Here is a 16,234-nt window from a genome sequence, read left to right as displayed (position 1 = left end):
TATATATATACTAGCAAAATACCCTAAAGCCAGGAGAAGTAGTGTGTTAAAGAAGTAATGAAAAAGAAAAGGAAACATTTTGAAAATAACGTAACCTGATTGTCAATGTAATTGTTTTGTCACTGTTGTGAGTGATGAGTGTTGCTGTCATATATATATATATATATACACACACACACATATAAACATATATATATACATATCCATACATATATACATATACACATTGTGGAGGACTGCGGCTTCTCATGCGGTCCTCCCCCAGGCAGCCAGGAGGAGCTCTCCGACAACAGGATAGTGCCCCGTGGTCCAGCAGGGCCTTATGGACTTTGTAGTATTTATACACAGCCCTGCTGGATATCTTAAGGGACCACCAGGAGTCGCTGTGGGGAGGCTTATGGGCTCTTTTTTGTCTTATGACCCGGGAGTACATCACGGTCACGTGACGAGAAGGAACTACGTGCTCCCGGGTTGAAGTGAAGGCCTGATTGCCCTGACCCGGAAGGAATAAGGAACTGTGGACTGTTGGGACAGGAACACCTCCGGGTCAGGGGCTATAAAAGGACAATGGCTCAGCCCAGACACTGAGCTGAGCTGGGAGGTAGAGGAGCAAGTGTCTGGGCGAGGAGGATAGTTTATGGTGATTTATTGTGAGTTTATGAGTGGTACGGAAGGTGCTTGGTGCACTGTAAAAAAATAATAAAGAGTCTTGGACTTTTATCCGGTGTCTGGAGCTGCACCTGAGGGTTCAAGGGAGCACTAGCGCCCCTACTGCCACACTGGATAAAGTTCAAGACTCTTTATTATTTTTACAACATATATATATATACACACACACATATATGCATACATATATATATATATACATATATACACATACATCCACATATATATACATATATATATATACATATCTACATATACACACATACATATACACACACACATACATACATACACATATATACACACAAATACATATATATATATACATACACACACACATATATAAACATATACAGTGGTGTGAAAAACTATTGCCCCTTCTGATTTCTTATTCTTTTGCATGTTTGTCACACAAAATGTTTCTGATCATCAAACACATTTAACCATTAGTCAAATATAACACAAGTAAACACAAAATGCAGTTTTTAAATGATGGTTTTTATTATTTAGGGAGAAAAAAAATCCAAACCTACATGGCCCTGTGTGAAAAAGTAATTGCCCCCTGAACCTAATAACTGGTTGGGCCACCCTTAGCAGCAATAACTGCAATCAAGCGTTGCGATAACTTGCAATGAGTCTTTTACAGCGCTCTGGAGGAATTTTGGCCCACTCATCTTTGCAGAATTGTTGTAATTCAGCTTTATTTGAGGGTTTTCTAGCATGAACCGCTTTTTAAGGTCATGCCATAGCATCTCAATTGGATTCAGGTCAGGACTTTGACTAGGCCACTCCAAAGTCTTCATTTTGTTTTCTTCAGCCATTCAGAGGTGGATTTGCTGGTGTGTTTTGGGTCATTGTCCTGTTGCAGCACTCAAGATCGCTTCAGCTTGAGTTGTGAACAGATGGCGGACATTCTCCTTCAGGATTTTTGGTAGACAGTAGAATTCATGGTTCCATCTATCACAGCAAGCCTTCCAGGTCCTGAAGCAGCAAAACAACCCCAGACCATCACACTACCACCACCATATTTTACTGTTGGTATGATGTTCTTTTCTGAAATGCTGTGTTCCTTTTCGCCAGATGTAACGGGACATTTGCCTTCCAAAAAGTTCAACTTTTGTCTCATCAGTCCACAAGGTATTTTCCCAAAATTCTTGGCAATCATTGAGATCATTCTTAGCAAAATTGAGACGAGCCCTAATGTTCTTTTTGCTTAACAGTGGTTTAACGTCTTGGAAATCTGTCATGCAGGCCGTTTTGCCCAGTCTCTTTCTTATGGTGGAGTCGTGAACACTGACCTTAATTGAGACAAGTGAGGCCTGCAGTTTTTAGACGTTGTCCTGGGGTCTTTGTGACCTCTCGGATGAGTCGTCTCTGCGCTCTTGGGGTAATTTTGGGTGCCGGCCACTCCTGGGAAGGTTCACCACTGTTCCATGTTTTTGCCATTTGTGGATAATGGCTCTCACTGTGGTTAAGCTGGAGTCCCAAAGCTTTAGAAATGGCTTTATAACCTTTACCAGACTGATAGATCTCAATTACTTCTGTTCTCATTTGTTCCTGAATTTCTTTGGATCTTGGCATGATGTCTAGCTTTTGAGGTGCTTTTGGTCTACTTCTCTGTGTCAGGCAGCTCCTATTTAAGTGATTTCTTGATTGAAACAGGTGTGGCAGTAATCAGGCCTGGGGGTGGCTACGGAAATTGAACTCAGGTGTGATACACCACAGTTAGGTTATTTTTTAGCAGGGCAATTACTTTTCACACAGGGCCATGTAGGTTTTGATTTTTTTCTCCCTAAATAATAAAACCATCATTTAAAAACTGCATTTTGTGTTTACTTGTGTTATATTTGACTAATGGTTAAATGTGTTTGTTGATCAGAAACATTTTGTGTGACAAACATGCAAAAGAATAAGAAATCAGGAAGGGGGCAAATAGTTTTTCACACCACTGTACATACATATACATACATATCTACATATATACATATACACACACACACACATATATATATACTCTTTGGGGTGCGAGCAACTGTTGCTGGGGGTGGCAGAATTCATCAAGGAAGAAAAATGAAAAACATTATTTGTACAAAATCTTAATTTATTTATCCATTCCTAAATAATTAAATGGGCAGGCTATTTCAGTATCAGTGCAATACGCTGCTTGTTAAAACGGATAGCTCCCGCTCTTACGTGCAAGTCTGCGTGGATATTATGAACTATCAGTATCTGTTCAAGTTTTATTTAAATTTTAAATAGAAGGAATTTTTATTTAGTCAACAGAAATATCTTTGGTAGGAATGTAAGTTAAATGTAGACATCATTGCATAAATTTTTCTTCACCCTACAAATGTAAAGAGTAAATTCGCCTTACATTCCAACCAAAGATATTTGTGTCGACTAAATCAGGTGTGTCAAACTCAATTGCACAGGGGGCCAAAATCCAAAACACACTTTACGTTGCGGGCCGAACAGGATAAACATTTATTGAACACACTAAAACTAAACTTTTAAAACTTAACTTTTTGAACATAAATATGAATAAAAACAGACAGGAATATTATTCGAATAAATCAACTCAAACCTTAAATAACTTAATATTTTGCTCTCCATAAAAATATATCCTGTCTAAATTATACAAGTTAGAAATAAAGTAAATGTTGAAAGAACAAACATTCAAATTTCTTTACTCTTATGTAATTTTATATAAAAATAAATTTAAATTTTAAATATCCCAAAAGATTTTGCTCTCCATAAAAATATATCCTGTCAAAATTATACAAATTCAAATATGAACATGCTGCATAACAAAACCTAGAAATATAAATAAAATGTGTTCTTTCAGCAATAACAAATCAAATCATTCAGTTGTCTTTGCTCATATGTCATTTTAGAGCTGGACGCCTGGCATCTTTTTTTGGCCACAAGTTCGTTTATGTTTGGTGTGAGGTTCTGTGTTGTGGAGATTCTCAGGATGGACTGCAGGTGCTCATCAGTGAGGCGACTCCTGTTTGCTGTTTTGTTAGTCTTTATCACTGAGAAGAGCTTCTCACACAGATATGTGCTACCAAGCATGCACAAGGTTCGAGCCGCATGTAGACGGAGCTGGAGCATTTTGTGCGGGAATGGAGTGTATAAGCTGTGCGGGCCGTGCAGTATCGTACTTTGCCTTCAGTGTGCCATTACACTGCAGCTCAATCACCTCCATCTGAATCTGCACAGGTGCAGTTTCCACATCGACAGCAAATGGGTTGCGAAACAACTCAAAATTCTTTTTTTGTTCTTCAAAGTCACCAAAGCGCCGTGCGAACTCAGTGCGCAGTGCGCTCAGTTTATCAGCAAAGTGCATATTTGGGAACACCGTTGTGCCGACTTGGTTCAACATTACTTGGCAACAGGGAAAGTGGGGCAAGTTGCACTGGTGCATTGTGTCTCCCATAAAAGTAGCTTCACTTGAAATCACTTTGTGATTTTGCACAGGTAAAACGTCTGCTGAAGTGTCAGATTCTTCTTTAACTCTTCTGCTTTCTGTATCTTCTGCATTGCATTCAGGTCTTTCAGGTTATCTTGATGTTTTGTCTCATAGTGCCGTCTTAGATTAAATTCTGTAATTACAGCCACATTAGCTCCACAAATGAGACACACGGGTTTACCGGCAATGTCAGTAAACATATACTCAGCCTCCCATGGGTTTTTAAAGGCTCTTTGTTCAAAATCAACTTTTCTCTTTGGCATCGTGTGGGCTAGCTTCGCAATAACTTGCAGCATCATAAGCTAGACTTGATTAATGCTGGAAGCGTTCGGCAAGGCAGCTGAAGTGCTGCATTATGGGATCTGTAGTTTATTGTGTTACCAGTGCTTCATATCCCGGGCCATTAATAACAATAATATATAAAATGATCTCGCGGGCGGATATAATTACGCCTGGTGGGATGTGGCCTGCGGGCCTTGAGTTTGACACATATGGACTAAATAGAACTTGAAAAGATATATTTTTCGAATGTGATCGCGCAATTCAGATCGAGTTGACGCGCACTACATCGAGCCCGCGTGCTATTGTGGTTTTGCCTGCTTGCCTCAATAAGTCACCCTCCCCTCGCTCTTACTTTTTACGTTCATATAATGAATACACTGAGTATGGCATTACCAAAACAATCATTGATGGCGAATGAAGTATCCATTATTCATAAAGCTTTAATTGGTGATCTGTCTTTCTGCGTTAACGCATATTTTTCATCGTTTCAAACCAAGGGGATGCGAGTAAAATGAATCAGGAAGCGCGCGTACATACTCAGTGCACCCCCTCTCGGGAATCGAACCTCGGAGCTAGAGGCAAAGCCTCTACCATTGCTCCACGGCGTATGGTTTGTCTATTTGAGCGTATGTAGATTGGGGTATATATATACATATATCTATACTAATAAAAGGCAAAGCCCTCACTGACTGACTGACTGACTGACTGACTGACTCATCACTAATTCTACAAGTTCCCGTGTGGGTAGAAGGCTGAAATTTGGCAGGCTCATTCTTTACAGCTTACTTACAAAAGTTGGGCAGATTTCATTTCGAAATTCTACGCGTAATGGTCATAACTGGAAGGTATTTTTCTCCATTTACTGTAATGGAGTTGAGCTTGAAAGCCGTGGGGGCGGAGTTTCATGTGACATCATCACGCCTCCCACATAATCACGTGACCTGACTGTCAACGCAGTGCATAGAAAACCAGGAAGACCTCCAGAAAGCGCTGAAGAAAACATGCATTATATAATTGAGAAGGCAGCGAAACAATAAGAAGCGAGCGAGTGACATATACTACCATATTCATGAGTGCTGCTACTTCGGAAAGAAAGCAAGTGTAAACCTAAACTTTAAATTAAGTTCATAGACAGACTGCCGCTGGCGTTTCTCATGCCCACGGGTAATGCGGGATACAAGTTTTAGAGGATGCAGGATATAAATGAGAGTTTTGATCACTTTGTAACTAAGTTGAAATTGCAGGTGAAGGGGTGTGCTTATGCAAATTCCGAGAGACTGTGTTTGTGGGGGATTGACAGTTAAGGCGGGTGGGGGAGTCACGTCATCATCTCCCCTCCCATTTACCTCATTTCGCTCTGAGCTGCCACCAAATACTCACAGAAAAATCCACAAGTTAATACACACACTGTCTCTAGAGTTTCTCCACACTTAATCCTCCAGGCACTACTTACAAAAAGGTTACATTGACAATCGTGTTACGTTATTTTTAAAATCTTTCCTTTTCTTAGCACAAGCACAGCTGAGAAGCTTCGATGCATGTGCTCCATAACGCATTAAAAAATAATGCATTTAATCACACTTTGCATTACAAGCAAAGGGGAACTTTTGTCAATGCATGATTTCCTGGTACACCGATTACTTTGATCAGCGCATCCCTATTCATTTTACCCTCGCACCACCTTGGTTTGAGAAGTATGAAAAAATATGAGGTTAACACAGAAAAACAGATCACCAATTCAAGCTTTATGAATAATCGATTCGCCATCAATAATTGTTTTGGTAAAGCCATACTCAGTGTAATCCTCCTTCCATTTTATAATTTTCCCGCCACTAGCCATGATTAAATGAACGGTAAAAAGTAAGAGCGAAGCGAGGGTGACTTTCAGGCAGACATACAGTGGGAGCCACATCAAACAGCCGCCTGGAGCATGACAGGTCCATGACAGGACCATGACAGGACCATGCACGATCCGTGCCGCGGAATGTGATCCCCAGCGATGGCGCGAGTTAGCGATGCCCGCCCATAAACGCCCCGCGCATTTCTAAAAGATGGTTGCAATGCTGTATAATCCCGCCAGATGGAGCATTGACTGCTTCAGTTAACTGCAGTGTCCAGGAAACCCTATACCGTATCTTTAATATACTGTACAGGCAGTTCTTGTATTGTCAATAGTTTCATAAATAGATGATGTGGTAAAAAAGGGAAAAACGATTAATAAAACAGATTTAAATCACTCAATACACAACCCATGATGCTCATGCTATTTTTAATTAATTAATTAATGAAACTACTTATTGCAATATTTTTCACGACATCCTTCCCAGATACCACAGGTACGTCGCGGAGATGTCTGCTATAGAGCGTATCATCTGGTAAGCATCGCGTTCATTTTGAACAAACGCCCTCTGCCAGACATCTGCCAGATGAAAAAGATGACGTCGCATAGACATCTCCGCGCGTGTGTGCTATCTGGGTTAACAATCCTTAAAGACATGGTAACATCTGCAATTTATCTATACCGATCGTTGTAGGTACGGAATACAAGTGCGGGCTATGTACAGTATTTAACATTACGGTGTATTTTATCTATTTTCGTTCAATACTCTGGTAGATAATATTTTGCTGCAAAGTAAAGCTTAAATGTAACTCCTGCTTGGGTTTGGTTTTGTTATATTTTTGATGTTTTCGTTGATGTTTTTTTCGCTGATAGTCAAAAAATGGCATAACAAATCAATTAATGGCGCATAATATCTGGAACAAATATCTGTCCATACGGATCAGTATTTCTTTAGTCATTTAACCAGCATAACGTTCCCCCATCAAAGATCTGATGGGCCATTAATCACTTATCACAACTGTGAATAGATGCGGCAGCAGAGACAGATTAAATCCCCATAAACATTTACACTTGAAAACAATACTAACAGAACTAAACAGTTCCAGAGGGTTAGCGCCTGTTATCGCAGGACAGGAATCACCTACAGGATACTACTGTATTTTCACTGCTTATATATTTTTGCCATAGTTTCATTTGGTTTCTGCGATTTCATATATTTGTGTGGGTGTGTGTGTGTGTGTGTGTGCAAGAAAGAGTGAGAGAGAGAGCGCGTGTGCGAGAGAGGGCTTATATTGTGATTTGTCCACGGTTAAAGCCTGGCTTACTACTACTAATAAAAAACATTTCAATGTAACCCATGGGTCTTAATCACAAAATCAGCCAACACTGTAAACAGATGACACAACAAATTATATACTCTGAAACGTTCATTTGAACATTTAAAAATATATACAAAAACATAAATATAAAAACAATCAACTATTATTGTTAAAGTCAGTCCGTGGCTATTCAGGATCAAGTTTACGGGGCTTCGTTTAATGTTGAAGCACTAACGGTTAAAGTGCCACCGGTGTGTGTGTGTGTGTGTGCGCGCTCCGGCATTCGTCAGGTTTGTCTGAGCTGGTTTTAACACAAACACATTTGCACGCCGGCAGAACGAAAAAAAACATTTTAGCACCATCAATGCAATGGTATGTGCATTCTTGCTCCGATGTAGAAGGGAGCTGAGTTTACCTGTGTTACAGCGCGTCTATGTGAAAACAGCAGTATCAGATGCAGGGGTGGGGTGTGTTTGGGCTCGTGATAATAAAACTGACTAAAAAAAAACAAAGATAACCTTTACAAGAATCATAAATTACACCGCTGTTACAGACGGAAATCAAATGTATGTTTTTATTCCAAAATAGTAAGAGTAAGAGCAGTTTACTTCTCAAAACTGAAAGGTGCAGGATCGAACTCGTGACCTTTTGAATCCCAGTCAATTGCGCCACAGAGGAAGTCTTAGTAATTATTGTCAAAGTTGCATGTTAAGGCTGCTTTTTGTTTCTGCGGTTATATTTTTGAATAAAAGCGCAATTGTTGTGTTAGATTTGTACCTTCTGTAAAAATATTTCTTTTGATATTTGGACTTCAGGCTTCATACATTATATAGTTTATGCCTACATTTTGTCATCTACTAGAATATAAAAAAGTTTCTGTTTTAACAATGTATTTACACAGATTACTGTAGAAACGGAACATACATGAAATGCGTGTGTTCCAAACAACGATCTATTATTTCCACTCTAAAACTCTGCTTCACTCCCAGAAAATCAATCAAGGCATGAGCTGAGAGAAGTTTGTGCACGTTTGAAGTCAGTGGGGGATGGAATAGCCGGCTACTTGCAGCTTTTCTTTTATCAGCACATTTAGATTAACAAAAGACGCTGGCGGAGAGGTTAGAACGGTTTTAAGAAGCGATTTAAGGTGGGATGGATTTACGAGTTTTTCGGTAATTCTAGTGGTAAGCCGCCATCTTAATGTCAGTAGTGCAGTTTGGTAGCGTCAGTTCGGCGGGGGAGGGGGTGGGTTGTTAAAATCACGTGATTGCAACTCAGCGCAGCTAAATTGCTGGCGTGTGTTAATGTGTTCTTGAGAATAAAGTGCCATCTAGTGGTGGAACCAGGTAAATGAATAAATAGGGCATGAATGGGCGTGTTTACTGGGAAATCTTGACACGCCTTCTGTCAGTAGAGGGAGGGGGGGATCACGGCGTGCATAGGGCGGCCGTACGCCATTCACACGCCATTCACACGGCCGCGGCTATTTGACGTGGCTCCATCTGTATATATGACTGCAACACTCATGACAATGTCAATCATGTTACGTTATTATTAAAATGTTTCATTTTCTTTTTCATTACTTCTTTAACACACTACTTCTTAGCTGAAGGCGTGGGTATTTTGCTATATATATATATATATATATATATATATATATATATATATACTAGCAAAATACCCGGCTTACAGTGAGAAGTAGTGTGTTAAAGAAGCAATGAAAAAGAAAAGGAAACATTTTGAAAAAAATAACATGATTGTCAATGTAATTGTTTTGTCACTGTTGTGAGTGATGAGTGTTGTTGTCATATATATATATATATTACACACACATACATAAACATATATATATATATACATATCTATACATATACACATATATATATACATATATATATCTACATATATACACATACATATACACACACATAAATACATACACACACACATACATACATACACACACAAATACATATATATATACATACATACACACACACATATATAAACATATATATACATATACATACATATCTACATATATACACACACAGCTATTTCATTATCAGTGCAATATGCTGCTTGTTAAAACGGATAACTCCGCTCTTACGTGCAAGTCTGCGTGGATATTATGAACTATCATATTTGTTCAAGTTCTATTTAAATTTTAAATAGAAGGAATTTTTATTTAGTCGACAGAAATATCTTTGGTAGGAATGGTAAAAACAGACAGGAATATTATTAGTGAATAAATCAACTCAAACCTTAAACAACTTATAATATTTTGCTCTCCATAAAAATATATCCTGTCTAAATTATACAAGTTAGAAATAAAGTAAGCGTTAAAAGAACAAACATTCACATTTCTTTACTCTTATGTAATTTTATATAAAAATAAACTTAGATTTTAAATATCCCAAAAGATTTTGCTCTCCATAAAAATATATCCTGTCAAAATGATACAAATTCAAATATGAACATGCTGCATAACAAAACCTAGAAATATAAATGAAATGTGTTCTTTTCAGCAATAACAAATCAAATCATTCAGTTGTCTTTGCTCATATGTCATTTTAGAGCTGGACGCCTGGCATCTTTTTTGGCCACAGGTTCGTTTCTGTTTGGTGTGAGGTTCTGTGTTGTGGAGATTCTCAGGATGGATTGCAGGTGCTCATCAGTGAGGCGACTCCTGTGTGCTGTTTTGTTAGTCTTTATCACTGAGAAGAGCTTCTCACACAGATATGTGCTACCAAACATGCACAAGGTTGAGCCGCATGTAGGCGGACTTTTTGTTCTTCAAAGTCACCAAAGCGCCGTGCAAACTCAGTGCGCTCAGTTTATCAGCAAAGTCGCGTATTTGGGAACACCGTAGTGACGACTTGGTTTAACATTACTTGGCAACAGGGAAAGTGGGGCAAGGTGCACTGGTGCATTTGTGTCTCCCATAAAAGCAGCTTCACTTGAAATCACTTTGTGATTGTGCGCGGGTTAAACGTCCGCTGAAGTGTCAGATTCTTATTTAATTATGCTGCTTTCTGTATCTTCTGCATTGCATTCAGGTTAACCCTGATGTTTTGTCTCATAGTGCCGTCTTAGATTAAATTCTGTAATTACAGCCACATTAGCTCCACAAATGAGACACACGGGTTCAGTAAACATATACTCAGCCTCCCATCGGTTTTTAAAGGCTCTATTTTCAGAATCAACTTTTCTCTTCAGCATCGTGTGAGCTAGCTTCGCAATAGCTTGATTAACTTCGGTAAGTGTTGGCAAGGCAGCTGAAGCGCTGCATTATGGGATCTGTAGTTTATTGTGTTACCAGCGCTTCATATACCGGGCTTTAATAACAATAATACAGTATATAAAATGATCTCGCGGGCGGATATAATTACACCGGGCGGATGTGGCCGCAGCCCTTGAGTTTGACACATATGGACTAAATAGAACTTGAAAAGATATATTTTTCAAATGTGATCGCGCAATTCAGATAGAGTTGGCCGCACTACAGCCTGCATGCCTCAATAAGTCATCCTTCCTCGCTCTTACTTTTTACCGTTCATCTAATGAATACACTGAGTATGGCTTTACCAAAACAATCATTGATGGCGAATAAAGTATCCATTATTGAGTATGTAGATCGGGTTATATATATATACATATATATATATATATACCAGCGTATCATGTGAGAAGTAGTGTGTTAAAAAGCTATGAAAAGAAAAGGGAACATTTTAAAAATAGCGTAACATGACTGTCAATATACAGTATTTGTTTTGTGAGTGTTACTGAGTGTTGCTGTCATCAAGGATTTGATTATCATTATTTCTTACAATCAGGTTCGTATTTGTAGGATGTGTTGTGTTCAAGTTACATTCCGTGTTTGTCAATCGTTGTAAAGATGACAGGTTTCATTCATCGATTAGTTTCTTACTGCATCAATAAACAGCTCGTCTTCTTCTTTATCTGAGACCTGACACACTGCATGCACGGTTTTTACACTGCCTTCCTTTAGCGGGACATTGACTTTTTCCAACATGTGCTTTGTTTTGGATTTATGAATATGCTTATCAGGCGCTTCATATTTTTGCTGCCTTTTCAATTGTGTAATTGGTTTTGTTCAGCGCTCTTTGGAACTGTTGCTTTTATCTGTGCACTGCGTCAGTTCCGTGAGCAGCTCGGTGTACATGCATCGAAGTTTCCCAGCTGTGCTGGTGCCATCTCGTGCTATGTCCATGGCTGTATTTAATGTTACCTTAGTCCTGGCACTTAAAACTTTCTCGCAGTTTCGCTGAGTTTGTACCAAACACCACCCTGACCATCTCATCTTCCTCTGCATAAGCACAGTCCTTAACCCGTGAATATTTAGTGGGAGTTTGCTATTGGATTGCGCTGACGGACGGCCTTATATGGGCAGGCACTAAATTACAAGCGCCAGCGCAGCCTGTCTATGAACTTAATTTAAAGTGTAGGTTTACATCGTGCTTTGTTTCAGTAGCAGAACTCATGAATATGGTTGTATATGTCACTTTCGCTCGCTTCTTATTGTTTAGCTGCCTTCTCAATTATATAATGCATGTTTTCTTCAGCGCTTTTTTTAGGTCTTCCTGGTTTTCTATGTACTGCGTGATTACGTGGGAGGCGTGATGATGTCACACGAAACTCCGCCCCGGCGTTGAAGCTCATCTCCATTACAGTAAATGGAGAAAACTGCTTCCAGTTATGACCATTACGCGTAGAATTTCGATATAAAACCTGCCCAACTTTTGTAAGGAAGCTGTAAGGAATGAACCTGCCAAATTTCAGCCTTCCACCCACGGGAAGTTGGAGAATTAGTGATGAGTGAGTGAGTGAGTGAGTCAGTGAGTGAGTGAGTGAGTGAGTGAGGGCTTTGCCTTTTATTAGTATAGATATATATATATATATATATATATATATATATATATATATATATATATATATATATATACAGTAATCCTCGCTATATCTAGCTTTGACTTTCAGCGGTTTCACTCTATCATGGATTTTAAATGTAAGCACATCTAAACATATATCACAGATTTTTAGCTGGTTCAGCGCTTTCTGCGGACAATGGGTCTTTAATTTAGGTTAAATGCTTCCTCAGTTTGATTGCCCAGTTGATTTCATACAAGGGGCTATTGGCGGATGGCTTAGAAAGCTACCCAATGAGAGCATGTATTGCATATTAACTAAAACTCCTCAATGCTATAAGATATGCTTCAGCGCTGTGCTTGTTTGCTTCTCTCTATTTCTCGCTGTCTCTGCCTGACGGGAGGGGTGTGAGCAGAGGGCTGTTTGCACAGAGGACACGGGCTCCTCTACAAAATGCCGCTTTATCACGGTGCTTCTGTATACTTAAAAGCATGTATTGATTTTTGATTGTTTGCTTTTCTTTCTGGCGCTCTCTCTGACATTCTCTGCTCCTGTGGCGCTCCTTTATGGCGGCGCTCCTTTGAAGATAAGATATGTTTGCTTTCTTTTAATTGTAGTAAGAACTGTCATCTCTGTCTTGTCATGGAGCACAGTTTAAGCGTTTGACTAAAGGGTGTTATTTCATGTCTAGAGGGCTCTAATAATGTTAACAGGGTGGGAGAGTTTATAAGGGCTTAAAATATATAAAATAACCACACAAACATATGGTTTCTACTTGCGGATTTTTCACCTATGTGGGGGTCTGGAGCATAACCCTTGATCGAGGAAGGATTACTGTATATATATAGATTGTAACAGACTGAGGAGGAGACAGCACAAAGGTTTGGGGTTTTCTGGCCCCGTATATTGTCTAGAATCCACAATAAATGAAAAAAATATGGTCTGAGTTATAAACCAATAAACAGTTCATAAGCGCAACCCCAAGCATGGCGTCGGCAGCCATTTTAAAGAGGAGGAGCCGGAAGTGGAGGAATGCTGGGAAGGAACCGTGAGGGAGGATGGGATCGCTGACGTCAGGGAAGATGGCGGAGGAAGGGCGGAAGTAGACGTAGTGAGGGCAAAACTGGCTTATGGCGGCGGAGCGTCTTTTTTCCTGTAAAGAAGCATAGGAGAAAGTTAGTACCCGCCATTCCTGCTGGCGAATGTCTTCCCAGGTGTGTCAAGATCCTTCGCGGTCTTCCACTCGCGTCGCGTGACAAGATATAGATAAATATAATAATATATATATATAGATATATATATGTATATAGATATGATAACAACACTCATATCAATGACAAAACAATTACATTAACAATCATGTTACTTTATTTTAAAAATTTTTCCTTTTCTTTTCCATACCTTCTTTAACACACTACTTCTCCGCTGCACCACGTGGATATTTTGCTAGTATATATATATATACCCGCGCTTCGCAGCGGAGAAGTAGTGTGTTAAAGAAGTTATGAAAAAGAAAAGGGAACATTTTAAAATAACATCTTTATGATTATCAATATACAGTAATTGTTTTGTGAGTGTTATAGTGTTGCTATCATCAAGGATTTGATTATCATTATTTCTTTCAATCAGGTTTGTATTTGTAGGATGTGTTGTGTTCAAGTTACATTCCGTGTTTGTCAATCGTTGTAAAGATGACAGGTTTCATTCATCGATTCGTTTCTTACTGCATCAATAAACAGCTCGTCTTCTTCTTTATCTGAGATGTGACACTGCATGCACTGTTTTTTTTTTTACACTGTCTGACTTTTTCCACCCCACGGCTGTATTTAATGTTAGCTAAGACCCGGCACTTAAAGTTTCTCTCGCAGTTTCGCTGAGTTTGTGCCAAACACCACCCTGACCATCTCATCTTCCTCTGCATAAGCCCAGTCCTTCACCCGTGAATATTTAGCGGCAGTGTTTCTATTGGATTGCCGCTGACGGATGGCCTTATATGGGCAGGCAATAAATTACTAAGTTACGCCTCCCACGAGCATCGAGCAGAAGTCTATTATAGTATATGGACGAAAAATAGGTTCCAGTTATGACCATTACGCGTAGAATTTCGAAATGAAACCTGCTCCAACTTTTGTAAGTAAGCTGTAAGGAAAGAGCCTGCCAAATTTCAGTCTTCTACCTACACGGGAAGTTGGAGAATTACAATACAATACAATACAGTTTATTTTTGTATAGCCCAAAATCACACAGGAAGTGTCGCAATGGGCTTTAACAGGCCTTGCCTCTTGACAGCCCCCCAGCCTTGACTCTCTGAGAAGACAAGGAAAAACTCCCAAAAAACCTTGTAGGGAAAATGGAAGAAACCTGGGAAAGGCAGTTCAAAGAGAGACCCCTTTCCAGGTAGGTTGGGCGTGCAGTGGGTGTCAAAAGTAGGGGTCAATACAATACAATACACAGAACAGAACAATTCCTTAAGACAGCATAATAAAAATTTTAGAAGTACGGTTTAACAGTAGATGATATGACATAATTAGGTTTGGATATTTTTAGAGTCCTGGAGACCTCATCCATCTAGCTGCCTCCCCATTTGGCCATGCCACGGCTGAAACGTTGCTCCGATGAAAGGACCCTTCTTTCCAATGATTCCTGTGATCCTCCATCAGGGATGACTTTACCATAGGCAGGCAAACAACTTGGCAGGTGGGCGTGGCACCAATGCCACATTTGGGTACCGAGAAAGAAACAGAATAGGTGAGGGTTAGTATTCAAATATAATTATCATGTTACTTATGTTTAGTGCTAATGACTAACAACAGAGATGCAGTATGTACAGTTAATCAGCAGCTCTAGTCAGGATATGCTAAACTGAAGTAGTGAGTCTTCAGCCGGGATTTAAAGGCTGAGACTGAAGGGGCATCTCTTATGGAAGCAGGAAGACCATTCCACAGTTTAGGGGCCCTGTAACTAAAAGCTCGACCTCCCACTGTTATTTTATTAATCCTTGGAATCCTAAGCAGACCGGCATCTTGAGATCTTAATGTGCTCAGGTTTGTAAGTCATGATAAGTTCAGACAAGTAAGCGGACCTTGGCCATTTAATGCTTTATATGTTAAAAGGAGGATTTTGAAATCTGCCCTAAACTTAACTGGGAGCCAGTGTAAAGATTTAAGAACTGGGGTTATGTGTTCATATTTTCTTGTTCTTGTAATAATTCTTGCAGCGCATTTTGGATTAACTGGAGGCTGTATAGAGAACAGTTTGAACAGCCAGTGAACACCGCATTGCAGTAGTCAATCCTACTAGAGATAAATGCATGAATTAATTTCTCACAATCCTGTTTATTTAGAAAGCCTTAATTTCCTAACATTTTTAAGATGGAAAAACATGTTTTGGACGACTTTGTAATATGCTTTAAATGACATGCTAGAGTCAAAGATAACTCCTAGATTGCGGGCTGATTCAGTAAAATTAATTGGGATTCCAACTGAGTTAAATGACGACAAAATATTGCTGTGATCAGCGTCATTCCCTCCAACAATTAACATCTCTGTTTTATCTGTATTTAAAGACAAGTAGTTCTCATTCATCCATTCCTTTAATTCACTAACACAACTAATTAAAGACAACATCGGAGAAACTTCATTTGATTTAAATGAAAGGTATAACTGGGTGTCATCTGCATACAGTGAAAATTAACATTATGTTTCCTAATGAGAGATCCCAGTGGAAGCATGTAAAGTGAAAACAGTAAAGGTCCCAGTACTGAGC

The 16,234-nt window shown here is 39.3% G+C and overlaps 1 protein-coding gene across 3 annotated transcripts in view; it reads left to right on the top strand.

The window, feature by feature from the left end:
- LOC120528618 overlaps nt 1–16,234 on the top strand; it is a 33,941-nt gene that overhangs the window by 3,022 nt on the left and 14,685 nt on the right. The window lies entirely within an intron of this gene.

This window comes from Polypterus senegalus, chromosome 4 (genome assembly GCF_016835505.1).
Source record: "Polypterus senegalus isolate Bchr_013 chromosome 4, ASM1683550v1, whole genome shotgun sequence".
NCBI classification, from domain to species: Eukaryota; Metazoa; Chordata; class Cladistia; order Polypteriformes; family Polypteridae; genus Polypterus; species Polypterus senegalus.
Note: the sequence above shows the minus strand (reverse complement) of the source record. Positions and strands in the feature narration are given on the sequence as shown.